This window comes from Orycteropus afer, unplaced genomic scaffold (assembly GCF_000298275.1).
Source record: "Orycteropus afer afer isolate SDZICR_OR568_19922 unplaced genomic scaffold, OryAfe1.0 scaffold00015, whole genome shotgun sequence".
NCBI lineage: Eukaryota > Metazoa > Chordata > Mammalia > Tubulidentata > Orycteropodidae > Orycteropus > Orycteropus afer.
In genome coordinates this window covers 14520847-14540688 of record NW_006921602.1, presented here as the reverse complement: position 1 = coordinate 14540688, position 19842 = coordinate 14520847, and positions in this window count along the sequence as shown.

Here is a 19842-nt window from a genome sequence, read left to right as displayed (position 1 = left end):
AGTCTGTGTCCGAGGTCACAGACTGGGGTAGAATTCCTGCGGGCCCAGAAGGTGGGTGGGAGTGAGGGATGGCTGCTCCTCCATTCAGCAAGAGGGTGTGGCGTATAAAAGTAATAAGGGGAATGTCGCACCTTTCCACTTGTCTTCATCCAGAATGACCTGCGGTTCCTGGCAAGTGGAGCCTGTTCTTAAGTTCCTAGAATCTGGCTGTCATTTTAAATATCCAAAATGGTCAAACCACTTGTAAACATTCAAAATGGCTATGCCTTCTAGACAGGCAAAAATCCACAGCTCAGCCTGCCTTCTTCTTCTGCTTGCCCTTTTATTCACCAGCTACCATAGCAGTCCTCCATGCAGTCCCTGGTGCAGGGCTGAGTTTTAGGTTAATTCTTAGATCCTATCACCACTCTGCAATATCCAAGCTGTTTGTGCCGTCAGGTTCGCTGCCAGACCGCAGCTCCATATGTCTCCTTTTTTGGCGTTTTCATGCAAATTCTTCTGCTAGTTGGAGTTTCGTCCCCTTCTGTATCCTTCCCTTCGAGGCTCAGGGGTCTAGGGTTATCTTCTGTATCTGTGTTAATTCGTTCCCCTTTTCTTTGGTGAAGAGGGTCTCTTTCTGTCTGTTCTGCCATCTTACTGGAACTCGCCTCTAATGAGCATCCTGATTATATTTCTACAAGACAGATTTCTTTATTCTTCTGGCCGTCCATAGTATATTCAGTATTCTTTGCCAATATCACAATTCAAACAGGTCAATGATTCTTTGGTCTTCCTTTTTCATTGTCCAGTTTTTGCATACATTTGAGGCAATGGAAAAGATCATGTCCTCAATGGCACACCTTAGTCCTCAAGATGACATCTTTGCTTTTTAGCATTTTAAAGAGGTCTTTTGTAGCAGACTTACCCAATGGAATATGTCATTTGATTTCTTGACTGCTGTTTCTAGGGGCATTGATTATTGATTCAAGAAGAATGAAATCCTTGATGACTTCAATTTCTTTACTATTTATCGTGACCCTAGCCCTGCCTACAAGGAATTTGTGATTAGATGCAGAAAGGGATAAAACCCTGCAATTTGTAGATCAAAAGAGAGGTATACCCAATAATTACAAGAAATAATGGGTTCGAGGCTTCAGGGGTGGGGAAGCAGTGAGGTATGGGTTCATGGAGGTGCACCCTTAGCTAAAGCTTATGGGATCCATAAGATGTCAGGAAGCAGGCATGGAAAAGGCATTCCGAATGGGAGATGGAATGAACAAAGACAGGGAGGTGGGAAGGCACAGAAGTTGATAAAATAACGAGACTGCGAACCGTGTGGGGCATGACATTTTTACCACTGGCCTCATGTTAAGTTGTTAGATGTCAGTTGACAAACTTTGCAAGAGTAACGTATACCTCTTCCCCCTGCTTTCCTGTTAGCCACACTTCACCTTCCTCGGCACTACACCAGAATCCCATTCTGGAAGGCATCCAACAACCCCTTGGTAGCCAAATCTCACATTTCCCTGTTTGTCATCCTTTTAATTCTTTCTCTCTCCTTGGCCTCTGACACCAGACTGTCTTGATTTCTTTCTCTCTGGAGTGTTCCTTGTCTGCTTCCCTTCCCTGTCTCCTCCCTTGGGTTTTGTCTTAGATGCTCAATTCCCTCCCTCCTTCTCCCTATTGCTGTCTGTGCCCTGAGGGCTGTACTTCTCTCTTAGGTGAAGGTGTAGCCCATCTTGCTCTGCTTTTTAGACCTGTTCCCTTGACCACCTTAGTACAGCCAGCCAGCCTTGCTCCTGGGTGGTGGTGGTTGGCTGCTGTCAATTTGGCTACCGATGCTTGGTGACCGTGTGCACAGTGAAATGAAACTTCCTGGTCCTGCGCCATCCCCGTGAGCGGTTGTAGATTTCCAGGCCTTTTTTCTTAGTCCATATTAGCCTGGAAGCTCTGCTGAAACCTGTTTAGCATCATAACAACATGCAAGCCTTCACTTCCAGACGGACGATGGCTGTGCATGAGATGCGTTGACCATGAATCAAACCCAGACCTCCCTCGTGGAAGGCAAGAATTCTATCACCACTGCCTCTTCTGGGGGCTAGGGTTCTACAGTTGTAACTCTGAAACCCAGAGAACTGAAGTTCATTTCACAGACATCTATTAAGCACTTACTGGATCGACAGGAGAGAGAAATAGCAATAGCTCTGGATTACCAATTATACTTGCTTTCTCTCCAGCCTTCGCTTTCCAAAGCCCTCATTCTTTGAAAGCTTTGAATCAGATATGAAGATCTACGAAGACCATGACTCTTTCTGTCCTTTTCTGTAATTTCAAACTTCTTACATTCCTTAGCCTGATACTTTCTAGCACTTTGACAAAAGACGAAGAGCGTTTCATCAGATTTCTAGAGTGGCAGCAGCTTCAGGCACAAGAGAGGTAGCTGTGCTCTCAAGTGGATCCTCCCCGCAGTTTAAAAACGTGGGCTTGGGCCCGAGGGATTTCTGTGTTCTCTGGGTCTGTGTCTTGCACAAGCAACTTTGAATTTGACACCCCTGTCACATAGCCAGTACCTGGAAACCCTGAAACTATTCTTGGTATTCATAATTCACATTGGATAGGCTTAGGTGGTATTTTTAGCGCTCCCCAAGACAAGTTATTGCCAAAGGAGGTAGTGACACTTACCAGGTGCATTGTAGGAGACAGAGCTGAATACATGCTTTCTCTGTCTAATTTTAGATTCCTAGTGGTTGAGGTTGGGAATGAGGGCTTATCGCATAGTCAGTATGCTTTTAGAGGCTCTGATCTCCATGTGTGACTAAAAGCACAAAGATTTTAGGGTCATTTCTGTTCCTTGGGTATTGTCCAGCCCTTTGTCTTACTGCCCAGACTTGCCTCAGCTCTATCCCTTTGTTATGGATTGACTTATGTACGCCCCAAAATATATGTTGTAAATCCTAAACCCCTCTGCCTGTGGATGTAATCCCATTTGGGAATAGGATTTGGTTTGTTAAGAACATATCCGTGTTGTTGTTATTGTGTGTCTTGGTGTCAAATCCAACTCATAGCAACCCTACTGGACAGAGTAGACAGTAGGGTTACTCGACAGTAACCCTACTGCCCCATAGGGTTTCCTAGGCTGTAATCTTCACATGAGGCAGTGGTTAAAGCACTCGGCTGCTGATGAAAAGGTCAGTGGTTTGAACCTATCAGCTGATCTGCCTGAGAAAGATGGGGCAGTCTGCTCCTGTAAAAGATTTACAGCCTTGGAAACCCTGTAGGGCAATTCTACTCTGTCGTAAAAGCCTACTGCGAGTAAGAATCAATCAACTTGATGGCAGTGAGTTTGGTTTGGAATCTTTATGGGAGCAGATTGGTAAGTCTTTTCTCCTGTGTAGCTGCTGATGGGTTCTAACTGTTTATCTTTCCAATAGTAGCTGAGCGCCTAACCATTGTGCCACCTGGGCTCTTACATCAGTGTAGTGTGTATTTTAAGCAATCACCTTTGAGATATGAAAAGAGATGTTTAGACAGAGAGAAAGAACCCAAGCAGGCAAAGATACATGCCACATGCAGATTTGCTGAGGAACAGAAGCTGAAAAGAGACAGCAGCCTTCCTTCAGCTGACGGAAAAAAGCCTTCCCCCGGAGCTGGTGCCCTGTGTTTAGACTTCTAGCTTCCTAAACTGTGAGAAAATAAATTTGTTAAAGTTACACATTGTGGGATTTCTGTTATAGCAGCATGAGATAACTAAGACATCCCTCCTTCCTGTCCTCTGGCAGGAAAGAGAGAGCATATACTCCTGCCACCCTAGCATTAGGTCACCAAGCTGTAGAACGGGGACCTGGAATGGAGAGAATCTAACAGGAACCATGTCTCACAGGCTAAGTGTTACTACCTATGAATGCATGATACACCTTATAGCTTGCCCATGGTACTGTCTACCCTTTGTAACCAGTACTGTCACTTTGTCATACTGTGGTGACTTGCATGTTGCTGGGATGCTGGATGCTATGTTGTTGTTGTTGTTATGTGCTGTTGAGTCAAACCCGACTCATAGCGACCCCTCCTTGGGTTTCCGAGGCAGTATCACTACGGAAGTAGGATTGCCCAACCTTCCTTCCGAGGAGTAGCTGGTGGGTTTGAACTGCCAGCCGTCTGGTTAGCAGGCAAGTGTCTTAGCCACTATGCTACCAGAGCTCCCGCTGGATGCTATACTACTAGTTAAATATCAGCATGATCATACATGGTGGACAGGTTTCAGCAGAGTTTCCAGACTAAGAAAGGTTAGGAAGAAAGACTCGGTGATCTTATGAAAATTAGCCAATGAAATCCCAGTAGATCACAACAGACTGTTGTCTGATGTAGTGCTGTAAGGTGAGCCACTTAGGTTGAAGGTGCTCAAAATACACAGTGGCCATAACAGTAGACTCAAGCGTACCAACAATTGTGAAGATGGTATAGGACTGGGCAGTGTTTTGTTCTGTTGTCCATGGGGTTGCTGTGGGTCGGAGCTAACTCTCTGGCAGCTGACAACCACCACCACCCATGGTACAGTGGACTGTCCTTGGAGTTTCCTGGAATTCTTGAACTGCACATTGGTTCTTCAAGGCCGAGCAGGTCTCTGCTGTTGTTGTTGTTGTTATGTGCCATCGAGTCGGACCCGACTCATAGCGACCCCTCCTTGGGTTGCCGAGGCAGTATCACTACGGAAGTAGATTGCCCAACCTCCCTTCCGAGGAGTGGCTGGTGGATCTGTAGAACCTTTTCAAATGCCTGGCCTCCAGGGAAGAGTGACTGCCCAGAAACAGTTACTGCTGGGACAGTGGTGGACAAGAACGTGGAGAAGGAGGAAACTGGGTGCTTTGTATTGGTCCTTTCCAGTCTCTAGATTATGAATGTCATGACAAGCAGAGGCACTCAACAAAGCAAAGGTGTGCTGGTGTGTGTGTAGACAGTTGTGTGCCTGTGCTTTTTGGGGACCCTGTTGCCAGGTGAAGGAGCCTTGAATGGGTTGGAGGGAGAGTGGTCAAGCAGGACTTTGTCCACCTCATGGGCAATCCTCCCTGTCATTCCTCACCTCCTGCTTTGAGCTTTAAAAGCAGATTACCTGCTGTGTTTTTCTTTTGTGTGGCTTATAATGACTCAGACCACCTGTGCTTGTTTAGTTCACTGTGATTGGGAAGCAGGCCTGCTAAAACATTGGAAAAAATTGTTTTCTCAGATGATAAGGATATATCCTGTTGGCATTCAGGCCTGACTGACTGTCCTGCACCAAGAGTTGTTGGGCTTCAGCTTCTCTTTCTTGAGATGTGGAAATATGAATATGAGTCAACAATGGAGCCTTTATTGGCAGGCAGCTCCTGAGTAGCTTTGCTGCAGCCTCTGTGGTATCTGATTCGGAGCAAGAGCTTACGTAGAGATGGCAATTGGGCACAATGCTCGCTCTTGTGCCTGGCCTTTTCCCCAATTTCTCTCTGGGCTGAGCATCAGGCAAGGTCATGTCCTTTCTGCTTCTCTCTGATTCCTCATGGTGAAATAAGAAACCAAACCAACTGCTGTCGAGTTGGATCCGACTCATAGCGACCCCTCCTTGGGTTTCTGAGGCAGTATCACTACGGAAGTAGATTGCCCCCTCTTCCTTCCAAGGAGTGGCTGGTGGGTTTGAACCACCAGCCTTCCGGTTAGCAGTCAAATGCCTTAGGCACTACACTACAGAAATAGTGAGTATGGATTTCTGAATTTCTTCTAGAAGGACCTGGCTTCTAGTTTCGCATTCTAAGCTGGGCATAATGAAAAATGGAATGTTTATTAATTGTCAAAGAAAGAGACATTTTTGGTTGATTGTGGTTTTTCTATAGCATTCTAAGAACATCTCTCAAACCTCTAGAAGAGGGAGGGGTTTTGATGGAAGACACTGGATAAAGAAAGGTGAGGTTGATTCAGGGGTTGAGTAGGAATCTGCATCATCTTTTTACCTGCCCTGATCACTCAGTTGTTTGTGAAGTGGTCAGTTGTGGTTTCGGAAAAAAAAAAGCTCATTTATTTACCTGCCCTTCTCGCCTCCTAGAGTGGAAACATAAACAGCATAACAAAATACGAATGTACTTTTAGTAAGAAAGCTGAAGTATTTTATAAATCAGTAACTGTATCTTCATCTACTTCTGTAGAGATACTGCCTCAGAAACCCAAGGAGGGGTCACTCTGAGTCGCAGTTGACTCGACAGTAGTGAGTTTGGTTTATATATAAAGCACCCACATAAATATCACACCAAATAGAGCACACACAGCATGCATAAGAAACTAATGCTCAAGGGCTTGCATGGTTTGAGAAAAACACCCTTATGCCACATGTTATTTGCATAAAAGTGTGGTACTTTTACACTGAATGTTGTTGTTAGAGGCCAGTTGAATCACTTCTGACTCCTGGCAACCCCACACATAACAGAATGAAACACTGCCATATCTCGCGCACCCACTCCCTGCCATGCTTGTGCCCATCGTTGCGGCCACTGTGTCAATCCATCTCTTTGAGGATTTTCCCCTTTTTCGCTGACCAAGCATGATCTACTTAACCAAGCATGATGTTCTGCAGGGACTGGTCCCTTATGGTCGTATGACCAAAGTAGGTGAGACAAAGTCAAACACTGAATATCCTATGCAATTAATTTAGAATAGAGGAAACTTAATTTTAGAGTTTGAGGTAGGGCTATATGTATGTGTTGTTGTTGTTGTTGTTGTTGTTTGCCGTCGAGTCGGCCCCGACTCGTAGCGACCCCTCCTTGGGTTTTCGAGGCAGTATCACTACGGAAGTAGGATTGCCCAACCTTCCTTCCGAGGAGTGGCTGGTGGGTTTGAACCGCCAGCCGTCTGGTTAGCAGGCAAGTACGTGCATGCATATGTGCATGCATACATGTATGTGTGCATGCACTCAGATACGCTAGACAAGTCAAGTTTGAACTTCTGTTTTGCAGGTTGTGACATTAAGACAATGATCCTACCAAAACTTGTTCGGACCCTATAATGCAAAAGAATATAGATGCCTGTCATTGACTCAGGGTTGAAGCTTACTGGATGTCTTGAGCACGCTCAGTGTTTTGCTTCTTTTCTTCTGCTCCCACTGGTTCTGTTCTTGGGGTGTAGCCTTCAGATCAGAGCTGGCCTGGGGCCATTTAGCTATCTCAGGTTCTCAGTTCTGCATTGAGCCAAGAGGCCATTGCTTTGTTACTTTTGTTCCTCTGCCTCCAACAGGTGTTTCACCTTGAATGATCAGTTTTCACCAGGTGATTTAAAAAGAAGAGATTACTAGAAAGAAGCAGCAGGTGACCCATGATTGTTATTCTCTGTTTCTGGAGTGACCCTAGGCCTCTGGTTGGCTCTAAGCAGAGTTGCCGGCTCCGATGTTGCCCAGGTGTTCCTGCCACCTGTTTCTATTTAAAGCTACTAACATTTATCAAGGAGCTATGAAGGAATTCCTGGGTGGTGCAAATAGTTAAGTGCTTGACTACTGTTTGATAGGTTGGTGGTTCGAACCCACCTAGAAAAAGACAGGCTGGTAATCTACTTTCAAAAGGTCACAGCCTTGAAAACACTGCCCCCTCCTTGGTAATCAGTTTCCTGACAGTTTTACCTCTTTTTTTTTTTTTTTTTTTTTTTTTAAAAAAAACTTGAGTCATTAAGCATGTTCTTTTATTTCTGGCTGCTTTTGTTCAACATTATTTGTGTGAGATCCATCCATGGATGGATGTGAGTCATAAGTTTGTCATTCTGTGTTGCATAATATTCCATTATAGGAATATACCATGATTCTCTCCATGAGCATTTGGGTAGTTTCCAGATTTTGGCTTTTATGAATGAAGCTCCTATGAACATTATTATTATTACTATTTTGATGGGGGAGAGTCTATACCTACATGCATTATTTCAGGTATGTTTTGATTTACTTTACCTGGCACATTTGTTCCTTGAGTTCAAGGAATGAAGCTCTGCACTGGGTGCTGAGATGACAGCAGGGAGCAAGACCAGCAAGACCTACTGAGAGGAGCCAGAGAGAGCTGAGGGAGAGGGGCAAGTATTTTTTAGATAGCTCTGTAAAGAGGTGGTCATAAAGCAGAGACTTGCAGGATGAAAGCACGCCAGCCAGCAAAGGTGCGATGCAGAGGGAACAGCACATGTAGAAGTCCTGAGGAGGAAAGTGTTACTGGCTCAAGAGTGGCCTGGTCAGCTCAGAAAATGTCCAGCTGCCAACTGTACCTACCCAAACTAATGAAGTAACTATGGTTGGCTGCCATCGAATTGGCCATTGATTTGGCTCCCTGACTCCTAGCAACTCCATCCGTACACAACAGAATGAAAAGCTGCCCAGTCCTGTGCCATCCCCATGATGGATAGCACATTGTACTGTTGTGATCCATAGGGTTTTCATTGACTGATTTCAGAAGCAGTTTGCCAGGCCTTTCTTCCTAGTTCATCTTAGTGTAGAAGCTCCTGTGAAACCTATTCAGGGTTATACCAATACACAAGCCTCCACTGACTGACAGGTGGCAGCTGTGCATGAGGTGCGTTGGCCAGTATTCAAACCTGAGTCTTCTGAATGAAGGTGAGAATTCTACCACTGGACCATCAGTGCTTCACTGGTAGAGTAATGGCCAGGGAAATTTAACTTTGCTTTGTAGGAGTCAGGAGGGAAGGCTGTGTGGGTTTTCTTTATAAGTAAAATAGTGGAAGAAAGAGGAAGAGCGTAGCAGTGAAGACCCTACGAGAGGACCAGGAGGCACATGCCAGAACTATGCTCTGTGTTGACACTTGACCTCGGGTCAGGTCTACTGAAAAGCCTGTAGGCTGTCCACTGAGGGACAGTGGAGAGTTGGATAGACATGTTGTTGGGCCTTCTGATTTGGAAACCAGCAGTTCCCATTGGGTTCCTGGTTTTAGCTAATGACTCATCTTCCTCAGACACTGAGGGTCCAAATTCCCAGCCTGGGTGTTTGTCAAGCAGTGTCTTACTGCAAGGACGCACAGAAATTAGCTTAGCCAGAGGGGACACTGTTTAAGAGAAGGGTGGGTTATTGCTGTGATTAGACTGGAGCAGGAGGAAGTGGTTGGGAGTTGTGGGTGTGTCTTCCCAGCTGCCCCAGGCCTCCCTCTGAGGACTATGGAATAAAAAGTCTTCATGGTGTAAGTCTGTGGCAGGAATGGAAACCACATGGAGGATGTAGGCTGGACAGCATCCCTGGTGATTTCTCTTTCCCTAGCCCATTGCTTTGTGTCTCATCTTTAATTAAAATTCCTTTGTTTGGGAATTTTCTAGCTCTGGTGAAAAATCCATCCCAACCGCAGTGCAGCCGCCCCCATAATGAGGAGGATGTACAAGGAGACACTGAAACAATTTCAGACTCCCAAGAGCTCCCTTTCTGCTGAACAGTTATCCTGAGGGCTGTGGCCACAAGAGTCCTGTATCTAGTTGGGGTACCCACTTTAGAACAGGGGTACGTCTTGCCTTCCCCAGAGCCCTTAGGTCTCTGGTAGCTCTTTTCTGAATGTCTGTTGAAGTTTTCCCAGTGTTTTTCTCCACCCTCCGATATTAATGAGTAAAGAAGATAAAAAGAGTCTTCTGCATTTAATAAACTTAAAACCGTCTCTCTTACGGAACAAGGCTAAACCACCCACTGACTTACCCACTTTCTGACCCTCACTTCTGGTGGCTGAAGGATTGTTAGGCAGACTCTGATGTAGGTTGTTTCCCCTCTGGGTCCCTATTTCCTTTTTTGGTATCCAAACAACAAACTACAGCTGAAAACTAGTGTTGTCAATTTACAGATCCTATGAGTATCAGCTGTTTATCTTCCCATCCAGGTGGTCTTTCATAGTTTTCCTGCCATTGGGACCCTCTGCCTCAGTTGTGTACCAGCCCCAATGCTGCTCATAATTGACACTCAACAACCACTTCCCCCCAGTTGTTGAATAAAAAGAAGGCTTCAAAGTGTTCTTCCATAATAGTTTTCTCTTTAGTTCCCACACAAATGTATTTACTGCTTGTAACACAAAATTATATAGAAAGTAAAATTTGATTCACTGGGAGTCTAGTTGCCAGGACGTACATTTCTTTCCTTGTTTCTTTTTGTTAATGTGATTTGACTTTATTTTCAGAGTTGATCTGGCACCTGCCTTGGTAAAATGTAATTATGTAGAAGTGTTCTTCACTCTACTAGGGTACCCAGACACTTTTGTTTTCATTAAATAATTAGACATTTGATGCTGTAGAGGATCACTTTTATTCTGGTTCATGTTAGCAGCCAAAGATGGAGTATTCTTGGAAAGTCTGATGAAATGCTAATTTTAAATGCAAATTCTTTGCACAGTTAGCAGGAAAATGAAGTCATTCTGGTGTCCAAGTGTGCCTCTCTGCATTTTTGCCATTCCTTCTGATGGCTGAGGGGAGGACTCATGACTAAATCCCTTAGCATCTTTATTATGATTTCAGATTTGTACTCAGCTTAGGGGAAGCCTTGGCCCCAGGACATTAAGCTACTGTTTCCAACTCCTAGCATGTGGGTGCTTGTGTGATTGCTCTGTAGAATTTTCACTAGTCTTTTCTTTTTTAATGGTCTTTGGATTTCCCCTCTCATTGGCTTTATAGGTGATGGATACACTGGAAAACTTGTTTTGTTTTTAGGCGAATGAAACATGCTAAGCCCTTTAGCTTTTCTACTTAGCAGCAGGGGTATGTGCTGTTTCTTTTTAGCCTTAGGAGATACCAGTGCCTTCTCTGTTGTCTTCTTGGAGGCATCTCTCACTTTTCCCAGTAGCTTTGCTACCTTGGCCCAGCTTGGGATCTGGAAGATCCTGGGCCTTGGGCATGATGAAGATAATGGGGTTCCTCCTATATAGTGTATTTCTGTCTCCTGGATTCTCTTCCTGAGAGAACAGTGGTAAATGTATGAAGGCCATTTTAGACAATCCGTTTCCCTAGTCAGGCAAGTTGCATTCCTTTTCCTGACACTAAAGAATTTTACTTGTGAAACCACTGCTTCTGTATTCTCCGGTTCTAGAGAATTCTAGTTGTGTGAAGAAGGGGGTTCAGCTGCTCAGCTCCATTGGCCTCTTAGGTGGGAGCTGGGTATCCAGCTGGGGCTAGGAGAGGTTTTGGGAATGAGCAGGTGGCCTTGATGTATCCTGTTTTCCTCTCCACGAAACAATTAATACTGAATTTACCTCCTAAGAAAGGATAGTGGACTGATTTATGATTGCCAAGAATTTTGAAAATGTAAAAATTTTATATATTCATTGAGTGTAGTTGCAGTCATGCTTTTTTATTAAAAAAAAAAATATTATAGAGATGTTTGTTTACTTTATTTTGTTTATATATTTTTTAAGGCAGAATATAGAATTCAGAATGAAGTTCTCATGTCTGCCCTTGGTTTGTTAACTGAATAGCATCACAGGGTTTTGTTTTAGGAGTGAATTGAATCCAGAAGACCTTTGCCTTTCCTTCATCTGAACTGTAAGATCACTGGGATGTTTGTGGTGGGTGGTGATGTATAGAAACAGGTTGCTTTCAGCCATGCTTCTCTTTCCAATGGAAATGGAATAGAGCTTTGTGAAGGCTGGTGGGAAGTGGCCCCTGAACAAAGGTGTGATGGCAAGAGGCAGCTGCTCCACACTTTAATTGCTATTATGAAAAGCTTTGACAATTAATGCTTAAATCCAGTTTAGGGGTCAGGTGGTATGCCTAGACTGAGTGGCCTACCAGAGGAAGAACCAGAATTCATGGCTTCACCCCATCCTCTTCCTACTTCCTACATTTTAGTACAGCAACCTCAGCACCATAGATGTTTTGGCCTTGATAATTCTTTGTCATGGAGGCTGTCCTGTGCATTGTAGGATGTTAGCAGCTTCCTACATTTTAGTACAGCAACCTCAGCACCATAGATGTTTTGGCCTTGATAATTCTTTGTCATGGAGGCTGTCCTGTGCATTGTAGGATGTTAGCAGCACCCTGGCCTCTCTACCCATTAGATGTCAGTAGCATCACCCCCTCCCCCACAAAGTTGTGAAAACCAAAAATGGCTTCAGAAGTTGCCAGATGTCTCTTGGGAGTCAAATTCTCCTGCTTGAGAGCCACTGCTTTTAATGTATATGGATGCCCTTTGGAATTCACAAATGCAACTTTTATACTGGCATGACTCCTTTCTCCCTTTCACTTTGAAATTTGAAATACAGAGCTAAGAAATTCAGTATATTTACTACAGCTCTTACAATATATAACACTGGCTCCAAGGCCATTTATAAGGACACAGCAAATGTAGGTTTGAACTGAACTATGTTGCATTAGGAACATTTGTTTCTCTTGAGTAGATTTCATTCTTGTTTGAATTTTAGCCTTTAATTTCAGATTTCTGGATGCTAATGGTACTGGCTCCATTAACTTATCTCCTACTAAGTGGCTTATGTTTTTAATTTTAATGTGAATGGGGACAACTTGCACAGTGGGTGGGGTTGGAGGGAGTTATCAAGGGAAGGGAGATTTTGGCAACCTAAAAACCAATGCAGAACAGGCCCTCATTATATGAAGTTGCCCAGCTCTTGAAGCATGGTGAGCTCTCACCAACTTAAACCTACCTAAATATAGACCAGATGTGTGGGTTGATTTCAAAATGGACGTGGCTTTATGAGTTAAGAAGTGGTTGTGTATTGGATGGATAAGAAAGGGCAATGGCATCACTAGATGGGTACGGGATATACAGACCACACTGAGTGAAACTCACAGGAGGTGACACCAAAATGACTGTCTGTAAAATTTCTGTGTATTGTTTCAGCAGAAATTATTACTATTTATCAAATATCCCTGTAGTTATAACAACTACAAAAAATTTTCATATGCCCAGTTTACATGCATCAGTATACCTGCAAGACTAAAACTATGCTAATTTACTTTTTGAACCTTCTAATTGCTTCCAGTCAGAGATGTCATTATTACCCAATTACAATACTCTCTGAATCACGTGGTTTCGTTTGCACACACTACAGGCATATGCTGCTGTTTTTATAGTCGCTGATTTTGCGAATTTTTTTTTTTTGGTGTTTTAGTTATAATATTGTGGTAATTGATATTTATGAACCTAAATCAACAACTCTTTTGAGAATGAAATAGTAATTAAAGGAAGAGAAGAAGAAAGATCTAAACGGCTTCTACTCAGTTACTAATGCCATTGTAACTCATAACATTGTAATTCAGTGTAGAAAGATTTTACAAAACCATTTTCTTGTTGTTGTTATGTGCCGTCGAGTCAGCCCCAACTCATAGCGACCCCTCCTTGGGTTTCCGAGGCAGTATCACTACGGAAGTAGGATTGCCCAACCTTCCTTCCGAGGAGTGGCTGGTGGGTTTGAACCGCCAGCCGTCTGGTTAGCAGGCAAGTGTCTTAGCCACTATGCTACCAGAGCTCCCATTAGTATACATAAAATCTGCCTGGGTGTTTTGGTGGCCTAGCGCCTAAGGCATTTGACTGCTAACTGCAAACCCAGCAGCCACTCCTCGGAAGGAAAATTGGGCAATCTACTTCTGTAGAGATACTGCCTCAGAAACCCAAGAAGGGGTTGCTATGAGTTGGGACTGACTCAACAGCAGTGAGTAGTGAGTATACATATAATCTAGGAAATAGCCCATTCAAACAATTGACAGCTATATTTATCACATATTATTCTATGATTAAAATATATAGTAAACATTACTAAGGATTCTTTAAGGTCTGGTACAGGGTGGAGGTCCGTGTGACACCAATCCTAGTGGCGTCACTGAGAAAGGGCAAAGAGCCCAGACTGGGAGGCCAGAGACTGGGCCTGCCTCCAGCTCTCCTGGACAAGCCACAGAACATATTTGGACAGTAGTTTCCTCATCTGTAGAAGGAGGGTCAGAGACAAGATTCCTGCTTCCCAGACGGGTGCAGTCTGAGTTGTAAGCCTGTGTGTACAAAACCACTGGGTAAATTTAAGACTTTATTAGAGCCTTAATTTAACTCAGGGCATTTGGAAGACAAAATATTATTTTAATATGAAAGCCACCATGCACACATATCATGGAATAAGTGCAACATTTGCACTAATTTAAGATAGAACACAGTTACTTAAATGAATGAAAACTCTTCATGCAAGCTGTGTATGGCTTCCCATTGCTATGTGGACCACCCCATTCTGTGTTTAGTGGGACTCTGGTGGGAGAGTTTGGAAGCCCTGGGCCATGTGATGGCCAAAGTTCCTTCTGAATTTAAATTTCTGGTTGGAGCAGGGAAAATTCGTTCCTGGTATACAGTCTTGCGTAAATTTGTATACCTACCTCCAAAGATTTTAGGAAGAATAGAAAATAATAATAAAGGTTGTTTTTAAGTAGTCAGTAAATTCAAGATTTCTTTTCCACCTTTGGAGTAAATTGGAAACCTTGGGACTTTGATTCCACACTCTGAGCCCATACACAAAATCTAAATGAGGATGGATGGGTCTGGTGCAGTTGTGGGACCCTCAAAGCTTAAATGATGTTATCTAAGAGTTTCACCTAATCTGAGAAATGTGCCAAAGGGAATAGCATGCTGATTTAAATTTCTTTGAAATGTCTGTAAAAGAATGGTGAAAAGGGGGGTTAGCCTGTGGGGTCAATGGGAAAGTTAAAACTACTCACATCCTCCCTTGCAGCTGGAATTAACTTAGCTGGGAGAAGTTAGGATGCTAACACAATCCCTTTGGTCCATTTTTCTCTCTGAAATGATTTAATGCTACAAAGAAGTTGTCTTTGGATGTTAATGTTCAAGACATTTCTGGAAACTAATTTCAGAGGCTTCACATAGAACATACATCCTTATACTGTCTGTTGTCTGAAGAGAAATAAAGCAGATGAGCAAAGGGAACACTTACGAATAAAGTACTTGTTGAGAAAATGGCTCCTGTAACCATTTGCCAATGAATACATTATGTGAGACAAGTTTACTATATGACGTAATAAAAATAATTTATAATGTTTTCATGAAAGCAAGAGTAGGTGGTAGTGGGGGTTTTCTTTGTTTTTTCTTGGCATGTAATTGAAACAGAGCTAGGACCAAATGAGAAACATTTGTGTGTTGGAAAAAATATTCCAGAGGCTTCTTGACTGGGGTCAACTATTGCTTCCTTATTTTATCTGCAGCATGTAAGCAGACTTCTCATCTGAGAGGAGCATTAAGAACATTGCCATTTATATCAGCTCATAAGCGAACACATTTTCTGACCTAAAGAACTGTCTGAAATCCAGACTGTGTAACGTGTGTGTGAAATTTGACTTCTAGGTGAATTTATAAGTTCATTTCCTTTAATAATGCCACTTGCCCAGAAGCTATGCTCTTTGTAAAGAAAAGTGTGCCCATGCATTCCAAAATTGCATGCTTTTTTAGTAGGTCCCAAGGTGTACCAAATTTGCAGAGGAAGTCTAGTTATTTAGCCATCAGGAAATGGAGGCTGAACAGATGGACCAATGTGATTGAATACTTCATGTTGGTGAGGTACGCAAAGCAAAAAAAAATTCCTTGTCCAGGCTGCTTATGTACTTTAGTTTGATTCTACAATTGGCACTCTGAGTGCCACCCATAAGTATCCTTGAAGCTCTTAGGCATAGGCAACTCCGTAGGCATTTGAGTCCTTACTCTTGTCCAAGGTTTACATTGGATCCTGTGTAGTATACAAAGATAAAGGCAGCAGCATCATTGGCTACCAAGAACTCATTTTAGTGAGGGTGAAATGCATGCAAATGTAACGGTCTGCTGGCAGGAGGTCTCTCACGGTGGGGCAAAGACTCCAGGAGTATAAGTAAGGGAAAAGTAAATTTGATTGGGAACGTCTAAGAACATGTCAGAGTGGCTGAGGGGATGTGATTTGGGTTTTGGAGGAAGTCAATTTATATCAGATAGATGAGGTGATGGTGGACTTTCCTGGAAGGAATGGCATTGTTACAGACCCCAAGGTCTGTGGGTGAGCAGAAGGCAGGATGTGGTGGGCTAGGGAGGAACTCAAGACCCCAGCATAGCCTAGGGACTGGTTTGTGGTTTATGTATGTGTCTGGCTATCTGTTTGTGGGAGAGGTGGGAATAGGGGCTGAATAAGGGAAAATCAAGTGGGAGTCTAAGTCTGAAGGGCTCATATCTCATGTAAGAAATTTGAACTGTAGACTGAGTGCAGTGGAGAACTTCAAGCACAGACGAGAAGGAGGCAACCAGTTGTTGTCAAGCTGACTCCGACTTGTGGTGACCCTGTGTGTGTCAGATAGAACTGTGTTCCATAGGATTTTCAGTGACTGATTTTTCAGAAATACATCACCTGGCCTTTCTTCCAAATCACTTCTAGGTAGACTTGAACTGCCAACTTTTGGTTAGCAGCTGAGTATGTTAATTGTTTGTACCACCCAGGGACTCCTAGAAGGCAGACAGAAGGTAGAAATAGCAGAACTGCAAGCAGGGCAGCAAGGCACGGGAAAGGAGAAGACAGAAGAAAAAGAGTACCTTTGAGTTTAATTCTCCATCTTTCTGCTGCTGTCTGACTGATTGATGGGCTGCTCACAGGGGCTGTGCCTTTGGGAAGAGTATTGAATTTTTTCTTTGTATTTTATTACAGTCTTGAGTTTTCAGACCTGACTGTAAAATCATTGCATTATACTGGACTCAGAAGAAAAGGTCAATCACAACTGTTCCCCTCTTCAAATTCTTTTATTGCTCATCTTAGTTACCCTGCAAAGTCCTCTGTAAAAACTCATGTATCCCCTCTTCTCTCCCTTTTCTTGTAAATCTGCTGGGTGCCAGGCACCATGTAAGGTGTTAGGGATGCCAGCAGGAAAGGACAGTCTCATCCTCAAGGAGCTCCTGGTTTAGACAGATGTGTTAGACTGGGTTCTCTAGAGAAACAAAACCAGTAAATCTTATATATATAGAGAAAGAGAAATTTATCTTAGGAAAATGGCTCACACACTTATAGAAACTGGCAAGTCCAAAGTTCTTGGATCAAACATCAAGCTGCAGGCTTTTCCCTATTCACACAGCTGCAGGGACTGAGGAGCTCAAGGTTGGCAGGCAGTGTACTGGCTGTTGACTCCAACGAATGATGAATCCAAGATCTCCAGGCTGAATGGTGGATTGTTTGCTCATGGACAGTTGTAGGCAGCACAACAGAATCCCGATCCACAGAAGAAGAGTGTCTCTTTTCCCAGGATGTCCATAAATATACTGGAAGCAGGTCACACCCCTAGGATAACCCCCTTTCAACGGATTGGCTGCTCAAAACATATACATCTGATCCCATCATTGGAACAACCCACATCACAGTTGCTTAAACCACACAGAATTGTGGTCCAGCCAAGTTGACACACAGCTCCAAGTATCACAACAGACCAGTGAACAGGAGATTCTAGCACACTAAGGAGCCTCCATGGCAAGCGATGGTTAAGTGCTCTGCTGTTAACCAAAAGTTGGTGGTTTGGACTGGTGATCTGCTCCCATAATGATTGTTGTTGTTGTTGTTATGTGCCATCAAGTTGGACCCGACTCATAGCGACCCCTCCTTGGGTTTCTGAGATGGTATCATTACTGAAGTAGATTGTCCAATCTTCCTTCTGAGGAGTGGCTGGTGGGTTTGAACCGCCAGCCTTCTGGTTAGCAGTCAGGTGCCTTAGGCACTATGGTACCAGAACTCCCCCCATAATGATTATAACCTAGGAAATCCTATTGGGCAGTTCTGCTCTGTCCCATAGGGTTGCTATGAGTCAGAACTGACTCAGTGGCACACAACATGAAAAGTGGTAGAAGTTTCCCTGTGAAGGGTATTGTGGAAGGGCAGTGGGGTGCTGATTGATGTGGTGCACAGGATGAAACCACGTAACTGCAGGGAGTGAAGCTCATTATAGCTGATTTCAAAAACAATCGTCTATCTTCGTACAAGACCTAAAATTTCTTTTAAATAGCGTAATCTCTAAGTATGGCACACATTCTGTTTCTACCCATATCCCAGTACCTATTTGGGAGCAGAACAGAGGCTATTTTATAGGCTGTGGAAATTATTCAGGGAATTTGTAATTCACATGTGTCAAGTACCCGTAGAATAACTTAATAATACCCTAGAATTATTATTAGGAGATCTGGTAGCATAGTGCCTAAGGCACTTGAGTGCTAACCAGGAGGCTGGCGGTTCAAACCCACCAGCCACTCCTCGGAAGGAAGGTTGGGCAATCCTACTTCCGTAGCGATAACTGCCTCGGAAACCCCAGGAGGGGTCGCTAGGAGTCGGGGCCGAGTCGACGGCATATAACAACAACAACAACAGAATTATTATTATTATTTTGCTATTTTTCAAGTGTATATAGTGGCTATTGGGACTAATTATTTCATTTAAGAGCATTCTTGCCTTGATATATCCTCTCTCCAAGGATACAGAAGGACAGTTAATGTGTGTGGGAGGGATCTGTAAAACTTTTTGGCCTTAAAAGGTACCTTCTTCTTTGGCTCCCAGTGCCGGACACTTAGGTGCATATTAAATAAAGGAAGTGGGACAAATGAATGGGGCTTGTTGCTGCATGCCATCTTACTGCTTTCAACTCATAGCGGCCCCACATGACAGAATAGAACTGCCCTGTATGGTTTCTTTTGCTGTAATCTTTATGGAAACAGATCACTAGGTCTCTTTCCTGTGGACCCACTGGATGGGTAAGAACCACCAACCTTTTAATTTGCAGCTGAGATGTTAAGAATTGCACCACTGGGACTTCCTTTGAATGGGGAGAACCCATTACTGTCTAGTTGTTTCTGACTTGTAGCATTGCTATAGGATAAAGTAGAGCTGCTTCATGGGGTTTCCAAGGTCATCATCTTTATGGAAACAAACTGCCACATCTTTCTTCCCGAGAGCAGCTGGTAGTTAGTAGCCAAGCATTTAACCAATGTACCAATGGAGCTGGTAAGGCCTATAGGACCAGCTCATGCATGCATCCTGCTCACCTCTTTAAGACTGTGTGCCATTCCCAGTGCCTCCGTTGCTGTTCTAGGCCACTTCTCATGTCTACTGGTGAGAGAATGTTTGAGGCAGAGGCACCATGTGGCATAGAGCCTGTGACCATTTCCTGCTTATATTCTCCAAGGTGTAGGAGGGTCCTGCTAGAGTGATTTACTAGGAATTAAGGTTTAGTACTGTCAAGTGCCATGGAATTAACATCCTGTTATCAGAAGGTCCACTTTTGTCCTGACTCAGGCTCATAATTTAAAGAAACTAACCATTGACCATAGTGATTAATGCTCTGAGCATAAGCCAGGGTCATACTCTGCAGCTTACTCCTTGGCTGGGGAGCTCAGCTCAGTGCCTTGTCTGGGTTAAACATCAAAGAGGTACTTCTGGATTCTGTTTCCTGGCTCAGTTGTTCTCATGCATGTGTCCTGTATGATGGAGTAACTATGTCTATAGAAAGGAACAAACAGAATTTGAGAAGGATCCCACTTACGCACAGCCTCATTGGGAAAGGAGCGTGAGATCATTTTGTTCCCCTGTTATTTGTTAAAATTCTTTGTCATTCTGGAATTGGCAAGACTTTACTTTTCTTGAGGTTTTAGTGATGGTTTCCCTGTAAAGCTATTGTTTTGAGTCAATGAAGAATATTGCACATGCACACACACAGAAGCTGTACTTACTTGCCTTAAATGCAAGAGACATGACAAAATCTGGTGGGATGTTTTACTTTTAAAACGAAACCAAAACCAAACACATGGCTGTCAAGTCGGAGCTGACTCACAGCGATCCCTCCTTGGGTTTCTGAGGTGGTATCACTATGGAAGTAGATTGCCCAATCTTCCTTCCAAGGAGTGGGTGGTG